Genomic DNA, 18333 nt, shown 5'->3' on the forward strand with positions numbered 1-18333 from the left:
GAGAATCGGCAGAAGGCTGTTTTATAATCAACTTTGACGAGGAAGCCAGAGATGATGAATTAATTTTGGCTCTAATATCATCAATTTTATTGCAAAAGAAATCTAAGAAATCATTTGCATTAAAGGATGTACAGCTCACAGACTGTGGTTTTTTGATTAAGTTTAGCCACAGTGTCAAAGAGAAATCTAGGATTGTGTTTATTATTGTTTATTAGGCCAGATAAATATGCTGTTCTAGTGGCATTAAGAGCACGCTTGTAATTAAGTACACTATGACAGCATGCAAGATGAAAAACGACTAATTTAGATTTTCGCCATGCACGTTCCATTTTCCTGCAGGCCTGTTTGAGATCTCGGGTTTCATTAGTAAACCAGGGAGAAGATTTCTTTGGTCGTCTCGTCTTGGTAGAGACCGGTGCCACAGAATCGAGGAGAGAAACGATTACCGAGTTAACTTAATTGGTGAATTTTTCCACAGGCTTTGTCGCAATCGCAAAAGGGGCCAGGACCCCAGCCAATTTATCACAGAGTGTCGCTATGATTGCCGGGCTGATATGACGAGAGGTGGAAACATTTGTGTCATTGATACAGGGACAGGCTAATGACGCTTCAAATGTAATAAGAGAGTGGTCCGACACAGCAGAGGAGACGGAAGCAACATTCAGGGCTGACGCATCTAATCCATGGGAAAGAATCAAATCCAGAGTGTTACCACTGGAATGAGTAGGTTCATGAACGAGCTGAGTAAAGCTAGACATATCGAGCAGACCCAAAAAAGCTTTACTTAGAGCAGTGGTTCTCAACTATTTTCTGTCATGCCCCCCCTAGAGGACAGAAATTTTTTCACACCCCCCCCTGAATTGAAATATTATTGAGAACCTGATAATAATTATTCATTTATCTGTATAAACCACTGTATGAGTTGCTGGCACCAGCATTCTGCATACAATCACCTGATTATCAAAATAGATTAAAAACATCTGCATCTCATCTCATCTGTTAACATCTGCAACAACTTCAAACAATTTCCAAGTTTAGTTTATTAACTCAATTTGTAACATTTAAACAAGACTGTGATTCTCAAAACAGAGAAAAAAGCGCAAATGATTCACTGGGATGTGCATTTTTATAGACTTAACACATTAACATTCAAAACTTTAAACTGTAAACATTGGTCACTTGTCAGCTTCATCAGCTTATTCCTTTTCAAAAAGGACTTTTTAATTTTTTTTGTGCAACATTTGCAACAATATTGCTTTTTTTTAAACGTTATTTTACTACGCACTGACAAATCTAAACATGTACACACTTATCATCATATGGATGCAGTTAATGTGGGATCCTGACCCACCAAACATCCTGGAAAATGACAAAGTTACATTTTTCTCTTAATTACATAATCACCATCAGTAAACGGGACGCCGTCTGTCACTCGCAGGGAGGGAGGCTGTTTTATGGAGGAAAGATCACTGAAGTCTCGGTCAGTAGGGCTGACTTAGCAGTGATGTTTTTCACCGCGACAAACACTTGCCGAGTTAAAGTTTTTTGCCGGGGACAGACGCCGTTTTTCGGGCAGAAATGTGACGAAGAGTCGGTTGGACCGACAGGCTGACAGACACTTTTCCACATATAATTGCTGTATTTTTTTCCTCATAAGTTGCCAAAGACACGACCAGTTACCACGTTACTGTTGTTTGGTCCTGTAACATTGCTTTGTGGGACATTTCTCTATATTTTATTGAGTGTCGGACCTGTTTAGTTATCACACAGTGAACACCATCAGATCGACAACCCCCCGCTCCCCACCGTCGGCTTATCTGCTCACACTGGTTCGGTTCGCCAATACTGTGCCTCTGATACCTCCGTAGGAGCATCAGAGGCAGAGGGAAATTTCACCCCTCGCCGCATCTGAAACTTTCACACAGAGGCAGATGGGGAGAATTGGCGCAGGATCCCCGCATGCAAACAGCAGTGTGAATGGGGCTACTAATAATGACAGTGGAAAATGAAAATGAAATGAAAGTCCTGACCTGCCTCTCACGCCCCCCCGACACCTCACCGCGCCCCCCACCATTTGAGAAGTACTGACTAGGAGAGTCAGAAGGCTTATTTAAGTGGATATTGAAATCCCCAATAATTAGGATCTTATCTGAACTAGTTACAAGATCTGCAATAAATTCACCGAATTCTTCTAGGAACTGGGAATAAGGCCCTGGAGGTCTGTAGATTACCACCAGGGGAAAGCCTGTTACTACTTGATGGAGATGGTTTTAACACCAGGGCCTCAAAAGAAGTAAATTTAATTTCCTGGTTGGAGCTTAAACTGAAAATAGATAGATGTAGATTAGAGCAACGCCTCCTCCCTGTTTAGAGGCCCGAGCAACATGGGCATAGTTATAATCAGGAGGGGAGGCTTCATTTAATGGCAGAAAAGTATTAGATTTCAGCCATGTTTCACATAAGCCAATCATGTCCAGCTTATGATCAGTAATCAAATCATTAATCAGTAAGGCTTTGGTTGACAGTGATCTAATATTAATAAAGCCAAGGAATTGGAACAAGGTACCTTTTAGTAGTTAGATTTGGCTGCCTATGCAGGTAGGGATGACGGGATGCCGGGATGCCATTGTGATTAGCTTTGGTATTTTATTATGCGAGACTGTGTAAGGTGCTTGCTAAGACATTTCCCCACTGTCAGAGGTGGAGATCAAGATTAAATTATTGTGGTTTATAGGGGTGTCAACATCTACACGTGTAAACGGGTACGCGGATAATAAATCATAACCGTTTAGAAAAGTTTACGCGTCATTTTTCCTCCTCGTTTATTTCTCACCAATATATAGGCCTATAGTATTTTTAGGGGTGATAATGTTGCCTAAAAGCTTCAGATAAAAACATTAACTAACTATACAATTAAATGTTCCCACTAGTGCAGTTATCCGCATACACAATAGATGCATAGGGCACAATGTTCTGTGATATATAAAAAAAACCCGCGGCCACAGCTATTTGTGTTTTTCAGACCAGCGAGACCACTTAAAGGCAAGACAGCTGCTGTGTAGAATAGGCTGCGGAGGACTTGAGAAGAGCGCGGCGCTCATCTTCTCCATGCGCAAATGTCGTCCTGCTGAAAACAAAAACTGTTAGTTTTTTTCGATTGCTAAGATGCATTGGTCGAAACTGAAGCGACATGTTCAAAACTCTTAACACAGTCTGCAAAACAGAAATGCATGTGGGCTTAACTGTCTCACTGCGTTTGGCCTCATTAGAAAGCATATGTTGGAGCCTATTGATTCTTTGTATTAATTATTTGGAAAATGGTATATGGTAATGGTATAAAATAATGCTAACGATAAGGATGACTATTCAGGATGTATATTGTACATGAACTATTATTTATGATCGTTTTGCTGCTCAGGTCCCTCCTCCTAGTCAGGCCATCCTCCTCCTGTGATTAGGGAGAGAGGACAGCTGGTTTGTGCTTTTGTCTGTTTTTTGTGTTGAAGGAGTGAGGAGTGAAACAGTTTATCAACCACTAAATTACGTTTTTTATTTGCTCATTGTCTGAAGTCAACCCGGAGAATATTTCTGTTTATGTAAATAAATTCAAAACTTTTTGTTGAAACTGGAAACATCTCCGCGAGTGCTTATTATTAAGTGAGTCGTGGACCTCCTCCTCAGAAACTAGGGTTTTTTTTACCTTTTTTGAATGCAAGGAAGGAAAGTGGAAAGTCGGCGGATCACTCGCCGACAGATGAAGAAAGCAGCCGGCGGGCCGTGACTAAAATCAGCTGATCGACTCTATGAACGAATGCGCCGTTGCGCTACAAAGAAACAATCGAACACTATGGAAGGCAAAGTTGTGGATTGTGGATGTGGATTGCAATAAAACGGGGACGTTGGAATGATGTTTAAGAATGAACTTAACGGAAATTAAAGGAATTTGTGTGGTTATTTGTGATGATGTCTGACACACCTGAGACCGCAACTGAGTCTGAGGACATGTTGAAATCGCGCATTGCTTCGCGCAGAGGCAGATTGGGAGCATGCACGAGGAGGACAAATGAAATAAAGGCTTTGATGACTGACGTTGGAAATGTTGATAAAGTCAATGACACATTTGAAGCGTTTAAAGGAGCTGTGGATGAATTTAAAAATGCTCACAAATCTGTGCAAGAGCTCTTATCAGAGGAGGAAAAGGAAAATGATTATTATGACTGGTATGAACCCAGAATAACTAACCTGAATTACTTCATGAAAGATGTTGAAACATGGAAAAGAGAAATTGCACAATCAAAAGTTGGACCACTGGACAGCATATCAAATGTGTCACACAAATCAAAGTCTTCCACTTCCACTGGAACATCAACCTCCAGATCTTCCTCAGTCTCCTCAGAGTTAAAAAAGGCCAAAGCGGAACAAGCTGCTGTGATGGCTCGAGCTGCTGCATTGAAAGAAAAACACACTTTGCAACTGGAGGAAACAAAACTGAAATCAAAGATGGAGCAAATGGAGCTGGAAGCAGACCTCGCAGCATCAACTGCTAAAATAAAAATCCTTCAAAGTGATGAGGTGGATCAGGAAGCTCTGGGTGATGGCATGAAGGAGTATTATGACTCTCACCATGAACCAGAAACAATGGAGAGCAATGTAGAATTTGCACAGTTAGGTGCAATACCCAAAACTCCACTTCACCAAACCATCTTAAGTCTCCACAGACCTCCACCTACAAGGGGTACCAACACACCAGAAAATAAACCTCAAAACAAGAATTTAACTGAAAAACATAAAAACGAAACTGCAAATCATAATCACACCATAACTAATGCTGCTCATGATAACTTGGATGTGGTTATTCAAAGACAAAGACAAATGACTTAGCAGAACTCATTGTCTCACAGCAAAACCTGTCTGTTACCTGCAAGAGAGATTTCTGTGTTTGATGGTAACCCATTGGCATATCAGTCTTTTATCCATGCATTTGAACACTTGGATTGAAGACAAGACTAAAAATAATCAGGACAGACTCTACTATCTTGAGCAGTTTATCTCTGGTTTACCAAGAGACTTGCACATGGATGGGAGCAGGGGCTATAGTGAAGCAAGACACCTCTTAAAAGAGCACTTTGGGAATGAAATGAAAGTTTCTGGAGCTTACCTGGAAAAAGCCTTGAACTGGACAGCGATTAAAGCCGAGGATGGGAAAACGCTGCATGCATATGCAATGTATTTGAGAGCATGTTGTAATGTAATGCAAGATTTACAGTATTTAGAGGAACTCGAGATCCCATCAAACCTAAGGCGAATAGCATCCAAACTACCCTACAAACTCCGGGAAAGGTGGCGAACCGCAGCCTATGAGACACAACAGAGAACTGGCAGGAGAATCAGATTTCAGCACCTTGTGGATTTTGTGGAAAAACATTCTAAGATGCTTTTGGATCCGTTGTTCGGGGACATTCAAGACCAAATGACAACAAAAAAGTCTATCCCAAGAAGTAAAAATGAACCAAAATTAATAAGAGGCAAAAACAGCAGCTTCGCTACTTCAGTAGCAGTGAATACAGAGAAAGCAGGATGCGCTGTAAAACGCACTCTGATCGACCGCCCACAATTCAAAACACAGTCACATGACAACAAGGTTGAATTCTTAAGAAGCCATGGATACTGCTTTGGTTGCCTACTAAAAGGTCATCAAAGCAAAAAAGAAGATTAATGTGTCAAGTTTGTCAAATGAAACATCCTACTGTACTTCATATTCAAAGTGCAAAAGGCCCAAAACAGGAAAATCAACCAAAAGCCACTGCTGAGACAGAAGATAACCCCATAAGCAGTGCTCGTTTCAGCAGGTGATGGAACTGGGGCCGGGAGAGACTGTGCACTTGCGATTGTTCCAGTCAGAGTTAAGGTGGCAAAAGGGAGCAGGTATATTCAGACCTATGCCTTCCTCGATCCAGGCAGCACAGCAACATTTTGCACAGAAAATCTAATGAACCTGTTGAATGCGAAAGGACGCAAAACAGAGATACTTTTGCGAACAATGGGACAGGAAAACCCTGCAGGGACCTATGAGGTCAGAGGACTGGAGGTGGGAGACTTGGAGGGCTGCACATATCTGGACCTGCCGAAAGTTTACGCGCAGAACAAAATCCCTGTCTCAAAGGAAAACATAATCACAGAAGCTGATTTGGAGAGGTGGCCTTATCTCAGTTAAAGGAAATTGAGGCAGACATTGAACTCCTCATTGGGACTGATGTTCCTCGAGCAATGGAGCCATGGAAAATAATAAACAGTCATGATAATGGACCATATGCAGTCCAAACCTTACTGGGATGGGTGGTAACTGGACCACTCAGTGTTAATAGTCCTGCAGAACGTGCTGGGCCCATTGCAGTGTCAAGTAACAGAATCTCTGTTGTTGAGTTGAAGGATCTACTCATCAGACAATATAACCAGGATTTCTCTGAGAACATGTATGAGGAGAAAATTGAGATGTCAGTTGAGGATAAACGTTTTATGGAGATTGATTCCAGCTCAGCATTCCTTAAAGATGGCCACTGTCATTTACCACTGCCTTTCAGGGATAAAGACAAGGTCATGCCTGATAACTATGATACGGTAAAGGAACGCACACTGCACCTTATGAAAAAATTTAAGAAGGATAAGACGTATGCCGAGGAATACACCTCCTTCATGGAGGACATTCTCAAAAAGGGTTATGGAGAGAAGGTTCCACCTCAGCAGCTTCGCAGAGGGGATGGACGGGTCTGGTATATCCCACATGATGGCATCTACCACAAGCGAAAACTCAAACTGAGGGTGGTGTTTGACTGTACATCCTCATTTCAAGGAACGTCTCTGAATAAGGAGCTCCTCCAAGGTCCAGACTTAACAAACGCCCTCATCGGAGTGCTATTAAGGTTTCGCCAAGAACAAACTGCAGTTATGGCAGACATTGAGGCAATGTTTTATCAAGTACATGTTGATGAAAAGGACAGAGACTTTCTGAGGTTTTTGTGGTGGCCAGAGGGTGATATCAGCAAACCGCTTGATGTTTACAGGATGAAAGTTCACCTCTTTGGCGCTGTATCATCCCCGAGCATTGCTAATTTTGCCCTGCGTCAAACTGCTGATGACAACCAGAAGCATTACTCTGATGAAGTTATGAAAACCATCAAAACTAACTTATGTGGGCGATTGCCTCCGATCTGTGGCAACAGCAGACCGAGCCATAAAGCTTGTCAAAGATCTCACTAAAGCCTGCGATCAGTGAGGTTTCACATTGACAAAATGGGTCAGCAATAACTGTGAGGTGTTAGCAAGCATTCCTGAGCATCACAGAGCAAAGGCAGTCAAGGAACTGGACCTGGGTAAAGAAAAGCTGAAAGAACAAATCACAGTCGAGCCTGCACTTGGAATCCACTGGAACACCCACAGTGACACCTTCAGCTTTAAAGTAACTGTCAACAGCCGGCCTGCAACCAGAAGAGGTATACTCTCCACAGTAAGTTCAGTTCATGACCCATTAGGTTTTCTCTCTCCTTTCATCCTGAAAGCCAAACAACTACTGCAAGAGCTCTGCAAATCCAGGTATGGATGGGATCAAGTTATTCCACAGGAATTTGCAATGCCCTGGCAGAGATGGATCGGGGAATTAATTCAGTTACGTGGGTTTCAAGCAGCAAGATGTATAAAGCCTGAGAACTACGACCCAGTGGCGACCGCTGAGCTGCATCACTTCTGCGATGCAAGCGAGTCAGGTTATGGTACAGTAAGCTACCTTAGACTAACAAATCACCAAGGCAAAATCCATATCTCCTTTATATTTGGAAAAGCCAGACTCTCACCTCTCAAGCAGATCACCATACCCAGGCTTGAACTCACTGCAGCAACATTGGCTGTAAAAGTGGATCGGATGCTGAGGAAGGAGCTGCATTTACCACTCACAGATTCAACTTTCTGGACAGATAGTACACCTGTATTGAAGTATATTCACAATCAAACAAAGAGATTTCATACATTTGTATCCAACAGAGTTGCAATGATCCATGATCTCTCTCACACAAGCCAGTGGAGATACATAAATTCAAGAGACAATCCAGCTGACGACGCATCACGAGGATTGCACGTGGAATCTTTCTTAAGATCAAGATGGCTGAGAGGTCCTGAATACCTGGTCAGAGGAAAAAAAGACATGGCCAAAGATCACACAAGGTCTAGGAGAGATATCAGCAAATGACCCTGAGGTGAAAAAGGAGGTCACAGTTAACAGTGTGGAAAAGGAGATCACAGTTAACTGTGAGGATTGAAAACCAACATCCGATATGCACATTAATCAAGTATCACTCATCATGGAACCGACTTCAGAGGTCTGTAGCCTGGATATTGAAGGTGAAAAAACTACTTAAATTGCTAAGTCAGCTAAGAAGGAGTCAGACACACTGCCTGGTGAGTCAGCTATCCACCTGGAGATGGCAAACTTCCTAACCACAGACTCATGCATAAATGCTATACGCAGATTCATCTGCAGGAGAGGAGCAGTTATAAGTATCAGGACGGACTGTGGGACAAACTTTGTCGGGGCCCAAAGGGAACTACAAGAAGCTTTGAAAGAGCTGAATCATCAGAAGATTCAAAACACCCTTTTAACAGAGGGAGTAAAATGGACTTAACCCTCCTTTGTGAGCCCACCACGGCGGAGTCTGGGAAAGACTGATCAGACTAGTCAAAAAGATCCTCACATCTGTTCTAAAACAACAAACGCTGGACGATGAAACTCTATCAACAGCACTGTGTGAGGTAGAAGCCATCCTGAATGACCGACCGATAACTACAGTGTCAAGTGAACCCAATGATTTGGAACCACCAACCCCAAACCATTTGCTCCAACTGAAAGCGAAACAACTATGCCACCAGGAGATCATTATTCAAGGAAGAGGTGGAGACAAGCACAGTACCTTACAGATCTCTTCTGGAGATGGTGGACAAAAGAGTATCTTCCTCTCATGCAAGAAAGAAGTAAGTGGAAGAGCATAAAAAGGAACTTGAGTCCTGGAGATCTGGTCATCATTGTTGATAACACAGCACCAAGGAACTCATGGATTATGGGCCGTGTTGTAAAGACATTTCCAGATGCCAAGGGCTGTGTGAGAAGTGTTTTGGTTAAAACCAAAAGCAGTGCGATTCAACGACCAATAGATAAGCTCTGTCTTCTAATGGAGGCAGCAGGATAAATGGAGAGAGGCCGTGATTTTCCAGCCTTCACTATGGACCGTTTCAGATATTCTGACACGATTATGAACTTTGAGAAGACAGATAGTCATCATCAAGTAACTGAATGGACTTTGAATTTAAAGAGCATAATTAATTTCCCTTGTGTAATTGTTCTATTTTGGCTCCTTTTGAATCTTATTTATGTAATTGTTTTGCTAAAGCCAACAATTAGGGGCCGGGATGTTGGAGCCTATTGATTCTTTGTATTAATTATTTGGAAAATGGTATATGGTAATGGTATAAAATAATGCTAATGATAAGGATGACTATTCAGGATATATATTGTACATGAACTATTATTTATGATCGTTTTGCTGCTCAGGTCCCTCCTCCTAGTCAGGCCATCCTCCTCCTGTGATTAGGGAGAGAGGACAGCTGGTTTGTGCTTTTGTCTGTTTTTTGTGTTGAAGGAGTGAGGAGTGAAACAGTTTATCAACCACTAAATTACGTTTTTTATTTGCTCATTGTCTGAAGTCAACCCGGAGAATATTTCTGTTTATGTAAATAAATTCAAAACTTTTTGTTGAAACTGGAAACATCTCCGCGAGTGCTTATTATTTAGTGAGTCGTGGACCTCCTCCTCAGAAACTACTCTGACCTTTTTTGAATGCAAGAGTAGCCATAACAGCATATACAAAAGGAGTGGCTTCTGATTCTTTTTCCTGTGCAAGTATGGATCAAAGAGCAGCGGGCAAAGTTGGTAGAGAGAGAAGAGCAGCCAGGAGAGGAAGGAGTTTAGTTTTATCTCTTACTGTAATTTGTATTCTACCCCTGGAATTCTGAGATTCTGCATTATTCTGTTTACGTAATCTTTATTTTTTGTATGGTCCTGAAGTACTTACGCAAAAGCACAAATGTTCTTGAATAAATCTCTGCATTCCTGATTCAGTGTTGTTGCAATATATTACAGCATATACTATAATTTAGAACCATTAAAGTGCAAAAGATCCTATATAAAATACTGATTTACCTGACAAAAATCATTCAAACTTGAAATATAAGATGTATTTGATGTAATGTTCTTTGTTGTTAGTATTTTGCCGTTCCGTTTGTTAAGAGTGATTGTGTGTGTTGTGAGACACACTTTTGGGCATGAGATTAACTGTTGAGCTGAGCTGCAAGATGGAAATGCAGACTGTGTTAAGAGTTTTGAACATGTCGCTTCAGTTTCGACCAATGCTCCTTAGCAATCGAAAAAAAATTGTAATGGCTTTTTATTTTAGCCTTTATTGTTACGTGTTGTTGTATACATTATATTGTTGGTTGGTGTTCTGTGTCGGCTTTTTACGACCTGATCACATATCCTCGCGTCTAAAGAGGAGGAAAAAAACATCCCCCCCCCCCCCCCCCCCCCCCCCCGGACAGTTTTAGTGAATAATTGTGAGATTCCCCCTCTACTTTTTTAGCTTTGTGGATATAAAGGTGAAGTTTTTTCCTCTCACTTCAGCATACTTTGGCTTCTTTTTTAGTTTCTTTCTATCGCCAATTCCAGATTACTTTTACTATGAGACGTATTAAAATTCAGAGGCAGCTTCCGTTGCGAGAGAGGGATGCAGTTTGAACTATAAGTTTAAAAACAAATTGTACAACTGTGAGAAATAGTTAAAACAATGATTGAAAAAGAAGGTTAAACCTTTTTTCAGCTTTCACTCACGTTTTCTTGTCTGTCAAAATGATAGATTTTATTTTCAACTCATTTTACTTTCTGTCATAAGTAGGCCTAAGCCTTAAAATGTAAAAAAAAAAAAATAAAGCTCTGTGATTTATCTGTTATGTTGGCTTTAATTTAGTACCTATTTGAAATAGGTCTACAAGAGTAACGTTGAATAAACGTTTTTGTCTGATAACTACTGGAATGGCTTTGATTTAATGGGATTAGGAGGCGGTTGAATGGAGGCAACTGCGATAGAAAGAGATCATAAATCTCAGACGTGTAACCGGGTACACGTCGGTTAGAAGCCCCGTGTACACGTGTAGAAAAAATTGTAAACGTTGACACCCCTAGTGGTTTACATATTTAGAGCATGATTCAATGAGAGAGTGGCGGGGGAAGGTGACAGTCTCAATGTTGCAAACTAGGGTATCAGTCTGGTACTCTGCACTACAATACCATGTTAACTAGACTCCACACCAGCATTGACTGTATCGCTAGCAGGCTCTCTAGTCACCTGTGACCTGCCGAATGCTACATCCCTGATGTCAAACCTGCATCAAACACCTGTCTATATTGCTAGACAAAGCAGCAGCGCCGACTCCAGTAGGATGAAGGCCATCTGCTCTCAGACCACGCAGACCACACAACCAGTGGCTTGCTCCTGTGCCTTCCACGCCGCGACCGAGCAGGGACAAATTCCACAGCAGCTGCCGACCTGCTATCAGGCCTGGGGCTAACACTATCTGCAGTGCCCGTGTTTCTAACTGAGAGAAGCTGTTCTAGCTCACGGACACGTCTCTCTAATAGAGACACCCTATCTGCAACTGCAGAACAGTCAGCACAAGCCATCGTAACACTTGTTTGTCGAGGCTGTGTCGACTGCGGTGAAAGGCAAAAAGCAGTGAGCTAGGCTAAGCTGAGGAAGCTAACCGGGCAGTAACAGACTACCCAGTAACAGAAAAGCGGTTCGACAAAGTACGTACAAGTTATAAAGTCTAACGTTAGCTGCAGTACAAAACCAGTTTGACTATGAAATACTCAGAAATCAAAGAAAAACAGCTAAGATGGATAGAGAAAGAGAGAGACACAGTAAACAACAGCTTTCGATCTCACAGAAGTCCCGGTATGCGTCACAGGCAGCGTAAATATACTACTCTTACTCAGGAATTTCTCAGATTAGAGGTTGGGAAGAGCCAAGAGTGAAATGTAAACAGGAAGAAGACTTGGAGTGTAATTTTGAAGAAGGGGATCATTGTGTACTAGTAGTCAGTGTTTTTCTTTTAACTCGAGACATAAAATTACACAATACAATCTTATTCATAGAACATACTATACCCCTGACAGACTACATAAAATGTCTATACTCAAAGTGCTTAATGATATTACAGGACTAACCATCCCCGCAGAGCCAAGAGTAATTCTCCTGGGTGACACATCTATGTTGAAAGTCAATAAAAACCAACTCAAATTTATTAGAATTGCCCTTATTACAGCCAACAAATGTATAGCTATGCATTGGAAAGATGTATTAGAATCATGCATACCAGGTGAAAAGACTATGTATAATTTGAAGGGTAAACCTGGAGAGTTCCAAAAGATCTGGGGTGGTTTTCTACCATATGTGGACAGTACAGTAATCCTCTTATATTTAAACAATGTCATGTGATTGTTAAACATGCTTATTCATCATTTGGTGCTTTATTTTTATTTGTCTTAATTTTTTTTTCTACCTCTCCCTGCCATTTAATCCCTCTCTGCAACAGTTTTGTTTTAGGCTATATATGTTTTTTTTTTGTTTCTGTCTTTCTTTTATGATATACTGAAGGCTTGTATTTATTCTTACTAATCTGACTTGGTACACACTCTGTAGGAATGTATGGTCGGACCTGTGGGGATGGGCTGATCTGGTACCTATTTGTCATATTGTTGTACATTGCCCTTTCATTCAGCTCTAGGGTTGTTAAAAAATCTAATAAAGATATTGTTGAAGAAAAAATGTAACAATGTATATAACTATAAAGCAGTATAGTAACTGAAACTCTTACCACCATGTTTTCCCTCTCCACTTGAATGCAAACAAAAATGTAGAGCATGAGCGGTGGTAAGAGCTTCTTCTCCTCTGGGCTTCGTCATCATCAATCAAATCTCCACTGCATTCAACTACAAAGTGTCCTTTGCAGAATGAAACTCGGGTGAATAAACCACGTCCTGTAAGAAAAAAATTAAGGACAAAAAAAACAAATTATGTCCACTACAATTGTTTTTTGATCTGTAGCTAAATGTATTAAAAACACACACTGTAGATAAAGAGCAAGAATAATGTCTAATTTGAATTTATGAAAAAGTGGTAGTGGTGTGCTCATGCCCTGTCTTTATACTGTCAAACTAAATAAAATGCTGGAGCTCTTAAAGAATAGGGTCAACATGAGAAAAAAAAGCAATGGAGCAGGAACATGGAGCAGGACAAAAATACTTGAGTTGGATTTAAATGCCTTTGTTCAAAAAATGGCTACTTATGGAACAATAAAACACTGCCCTGTTTCAACCTAAAAGGCATTCATCAGGGTACAAAATGGAGAACAGAGGGCAAAAATGTTTATAACCTTGGTAAGGGGGGCCACCTAATCCTGACTGAGTGAATACCAGAGGTGGGAATTGTGGAGTCATCACATCATCTCCATGCCCTGTATTTGTTCTTTTCATGCACTAAACCAGCTGAGTCCAATCAGCACAGCTCTTCAGCCAGGAAGGTGAGCTAATTAGTGAATGCACCTGGTTCAGTGACTGAGCAGAACAAATACATGGCATGGAGATGACTTGATGACTCCACAATTCCCACCTCTGGTGAATACAGGAGGCCGACATCAGGACATCCCAATACAAGTCACGTTTAAGACGACACACCTCCCCCACATGTTCTTCCTGTACATCCTACACTCATAAGAAATACCCAAACATTAAATTGCATCCATTATTATATCCATCACAAGAACACATTCCTGTACCTTGCCATGTTTTGAATAAAGGATTTTAAATCCATTTTTATCATTTTTATCTTCCACTTCCTGCTTTTTCCCTTTTCAACATTTAAGTTCACTTCATGGCTGCATGATTGAGATGTGCTGCCAACTGCCAGCTATTAAGGTGACCCTGCTGGTATACGGTTCAGCCACGCAGCTGCTGCTGAGGTGATACATGCAGGCAGTGCATCACCTCAGCAGAGGGAGGAGGACAGGATGAATGGCTGTTACTGTATGACGTCTGTATTCTGTATCCTTTCTAAACTTTACTCAATATTACGATTTCAAGAATATGTATTTATTTTACCGACATTTTGACTAATTTCTAGTGATATATTAGTTTATATAGTGGTTTTTCCTGCTGTTAGCTTTACTGTTGCTGCTCTAGAAACAACATAATGTAACATAAAAATTAATAAAAAATTATCATCATCTGTTTCTGAATCTATTCTTGGAAAAAGAAAATAGTAAGCAAAAGAACTGATAAGGAGTATATGTACTGATAAGAAATGTATCACCACTTGTCCATCTATACATCTGGATAGACAGCCAGATAAACAATAACACATTTAACACTAACAACAATAACATTTATTCTCAGCAACAGGCTGCTCCTCCCTAAGTGCAAAACAAACAGACTCAAAGACTCCTTTGTCCCACGAGCCATCAAACTCTATAACTCTGCACTTGGTGGGAGGGGGAGGAGTAGCAGGAGAGTGGGGAAGGTGCATTCAACATGACCTGAACACCTAGATCTGTAGTGCTGTAAATGTGCAGTAACTACAATAACTGTACAATATCTCTGTGCAATAACAACAATAACTGTGCAATATCTACTGTGCAATGTACCATTTTTCTTATATTATTATATTTATTATATTTTTGTATTTATATATTTATACTTGCACTGTACCTGTCCTACACACAACTGTGCTCTTTTTGTGCTTTTACTTCTACTTTTTGTCTATTTGAACTCTGTGTGCTTTTCTTTTCTTTTTACTTTTTTACTGTACTGTCGGTCTTTGTGATGCTGCTGGAACCTCAATTTCCCTGAGGGAACCTTCCCAAGGGATAAATAAAGTACAATCTAATCTAATCTAATCTAACACCATCTTACCTTTCACTGCATTGATGTACTTCACCTCCAATCTCCATGTTTTGTCAGTCTTTAAAACAACATGGTGACAGGCATCTTTAAGAAGACTGATCCTTGGTGGCATTTCAAACTGCAAAGAAATTAATAAAAAATGAGATAGCTTAGGCATCACTTCTAGTTAAATTAGATTACAGGGTTTTAAACAATATGTTACCTGAGTAACATATGGACTCTTCCCCTTAGCAAACTGAGAAACAGGAAGTGCAAACATTCAATTTTTACCATCTCTCTCCACCTGCCACTTTTGAAGCATTTAAACTGATGACGAGACTCAAACGACAGAGTACTTGGTCTTCTGTTCTTTTTATTGTGCTATGCCAACTCAATTTCTGTTAAATCCAACCTAAACTTAGTTGTGAAATATTGAGTTTATTGTGTAATGAAATCAATCAGTACAGTCGAGTCTAGATCAGGGTAAACCTTTTCAGACGCACCTTCCAACAATCGCCCAGTAGTCTATCTTAATTAATCCAAAGCAATTTATTGCGATCCCAAACGAACTCCATAAATCAGGATGCACAATTCCAAACGATCAACCAATGGATAATCAACAAATGAAACGAAACTGATAGTAAACTGATGGTATTCGGTGGTTAAAAAACTGTACGATCACCCCGTCCATGTCCAAGGGAAATCACTTCCTGCTTTCCCGTTTAAACACACCTGACAATTAATCATCAAGCCACAGATGATACCATAAGCAAACCATAGGGGGAACAATCATTTCAACTAACCAAGGCATAACACTGTTTCATGAAAATATGTAGCCTACAATAATATAATAATTCTAAACATAAAAATAAAACGCATAAATACCAGTATTCAAACAGAAACATTTCATATATGAGCAATATGGCTCCAACAGTAGGTTCCCTAAATCCTTCATTTAACATATTGCTCGTTTATTATTTTCTTCTATGATATAAAGATATATATTCTCTGAATTTGATTTCCACTGGCATGATTTAGGTTACACGTCCACTACGTTTTGAAGTAATATTCCAAGCAAAACCTGGCTTGCTACACTGCTTAATAACTATAACCAACCAACATTAAAATCGTTCGAAATTAACTGCGCCTTGTCTGAAAAGCATGGCTCTAAAAACTTTGCCTGCTTCAACATGGTTGGATTATCGTCGCCCACATAAGCATGACTTCAGGTTAAATTTGGATCGAGTCAAGTGCATTGTGCTGCGAAACCAATCACCCATCCCCCCACACCAGGTGTGATGGACTCGATGAATATGGCCGCTATACTCCTACCCTGGCACAGATAAAAAAGAAAAATAAATAAGATAACTGACACCCGAACATGCAAATGACCTTAATTTTAACGAGTCAGTCCACCATGGTACCCGAAAACTCTGATAACTGTCTTAATTAGCTGACTGTTAACTCTAGCAAGTGCTAATTAGTGATACACCTGTGTTCGGCTAGCGACCCTTAAACAAGAAAGCCGACAGTTTTAGTAAATAAATAAATGACTACACAACGCATCAAACTGTCATGGCATTACGCTACTGTATATCTCAAGAAAATACTGAATACTTACTGAACACGCCGCTTGTTTACCCTGTTTCATCGACTTCAGCGGTGGCACGGAGCTGTGGCTGTGGCTCGGAGTTGTTACGCTGGCGGTTGTATGACAGCCAACTTCCGGTCAGATTTCACATTAAAAGCATACCGGCGGAAGTCACAATGTAATGGCGATTTAACGAAGGAAAGGTAACGTGCTACTCAGCAAATTAAATGAATAATATTTTTTTATTCAAAGAAACTTCTTCCAGTTGACCCGCATGCCTTTGGGTGAACACTAGTTGAGATTTAATGAGCTTTCTTCAACAGTGGTTTTCTCTTTGCCACTCTACAATAAAGCTTTGACTGATGAAGAACCCAGGCAACAGTTGTTGTATACCGAATTTTCAGCTTTCCCCCATTTCTGAAAATGTTTCTTTTTTTGTATATTTTTTTATATATAAGAGGAAAACATCCAAAGGGGTGAATAATACAAATCCATATACAGTATATATACATATTTATGTGCATAAGCGTGAGTTGAAACAAACAAAAGATCAAAAAACAAAATATAAAGGATTCATTTTACCACATTCACAAAGTACATGCAAGGTACATACAGTATTACCTGATCCTTGATACTATCAATTAACAAGTATACATTAGGACAGACCTGGAATGTTAATGCTCAAGGAGAATTATAGTTGAATCTTAGCTTTATCATCTGTCTTTCTTATTAATTAACCTGATCAGGGCACAAGATGAAGAGTAACAATCCACAAAATTAAGCGTGTTTGGTGACTGAACTGTATCTTGTATTTATCCACTGTACAATAACACAATGCCATATACAGTCCTCTATATTTATTTTCATTTTCTTCTTATCTCTACTTTCTATTTTTAACCAAGAATTTATTGTTTATTTTTAGCTAAGAGTTTATTGTTCATTTTTTTTCTTATTTTTATATGTATATATATATTTATACACCCGTTTGCGAGTAGTTGTTGTTGTTGTTTGCAAACTGCCTTGTGTGCTGCTTCCTTACTTTGTAAGCAGCTGGAAATTCAATTTTCCTGAGGGAGTCATCTCAAAGGGATCAATAAAGTCAAGTCTTTTTTCATCTATATCCTTAATATTTCCTATATATCATTATCATGATCATGACATCTTTTGACTTCCAGGGGAGCTATTTTGCCCTCAATACTGTCTTGAAGGACAGCAAAGCCCTCCTCACTCATGGTGCTGTAAGTTCCTTCAGTTACTGTAGACTTTTATCCAATCACACCTCACCTCACATCAGTGAGGTACATTTTCTGTGTTTTCGGTTTGAATCCACGCCCTTTGAGTTCAGCCACAAACCTTGGTGAACATTTTTTTCAAGTTCATGTCTTTTATTTTAATTACACATCAATTCCAAGAGATAAATCTTTAAAAAATGTGTAGTCTTACTCTCGAACTCTTCCATAATTCTTCAGAAAGAGTAAATCCACATTTGGGATTTTTGAGTTGGCCATGAACCGCAAAAACTGAATGATGTGCATTGAACACTGTTTAGCGTTCTCCAGCATTTTCTTTGTGGGGTTGGCACCCGCAACGTGGCCTTGATAATCTCTGACCAATTTTTCTGAAGAGAAAGAATCCAGAAGCAAAATAATATCAGATAGTAGTTAACATCTAACGCTGACATCTACACCACTGACTGTGCAATGGAAAT

The 18333-nt window shown here is 40.1% G+C and overlaps 1 long non-coding RNA gene across 3 annotated transcripts in view; it reads right to left on the reverse strand.

Annotated features, from left to right (window-relative positions):
• Window positions 1-16730, reverse strand: part of LOC311253841 — a 37538-nt gene extending 20808 nt beyond the window's left edge. For all 3 annotated transcript variants that reach the window (XR_014621960.1, XR_014621961.1, XR_014621962.1), the window contains exons 1-3: window positions 16656-16730; window positions 15065-15173; window positions 12973-13135 (exon numbers count right to left, since the gene is read on the reverse strand). This is a non-coding gene — a long non-coding RNA (uncharacterized lncRNA). The remainder of the gene's footprint in view (window positions 1-12972; window positions 13136-15064; window positions 15174-16655) is intronic.
• Window positions 16731-18333: the final 1603 nt, after the last annotated feature.

The sequence above is a fragment of the Pagrus pagrus genome, assembly GCF_965226575.1.
Source record: "Pagrus pagrus genome assembly, contig: HAP1_SCAFFOLD_52, whole genome shotgun sequence".
Classification (NCBI taxonomy): Eukaryota; Metazoa; Chordata; class Actinopteri; order Spariformes; family Sparidae; genus Pagrus; species Pagrus pagrus.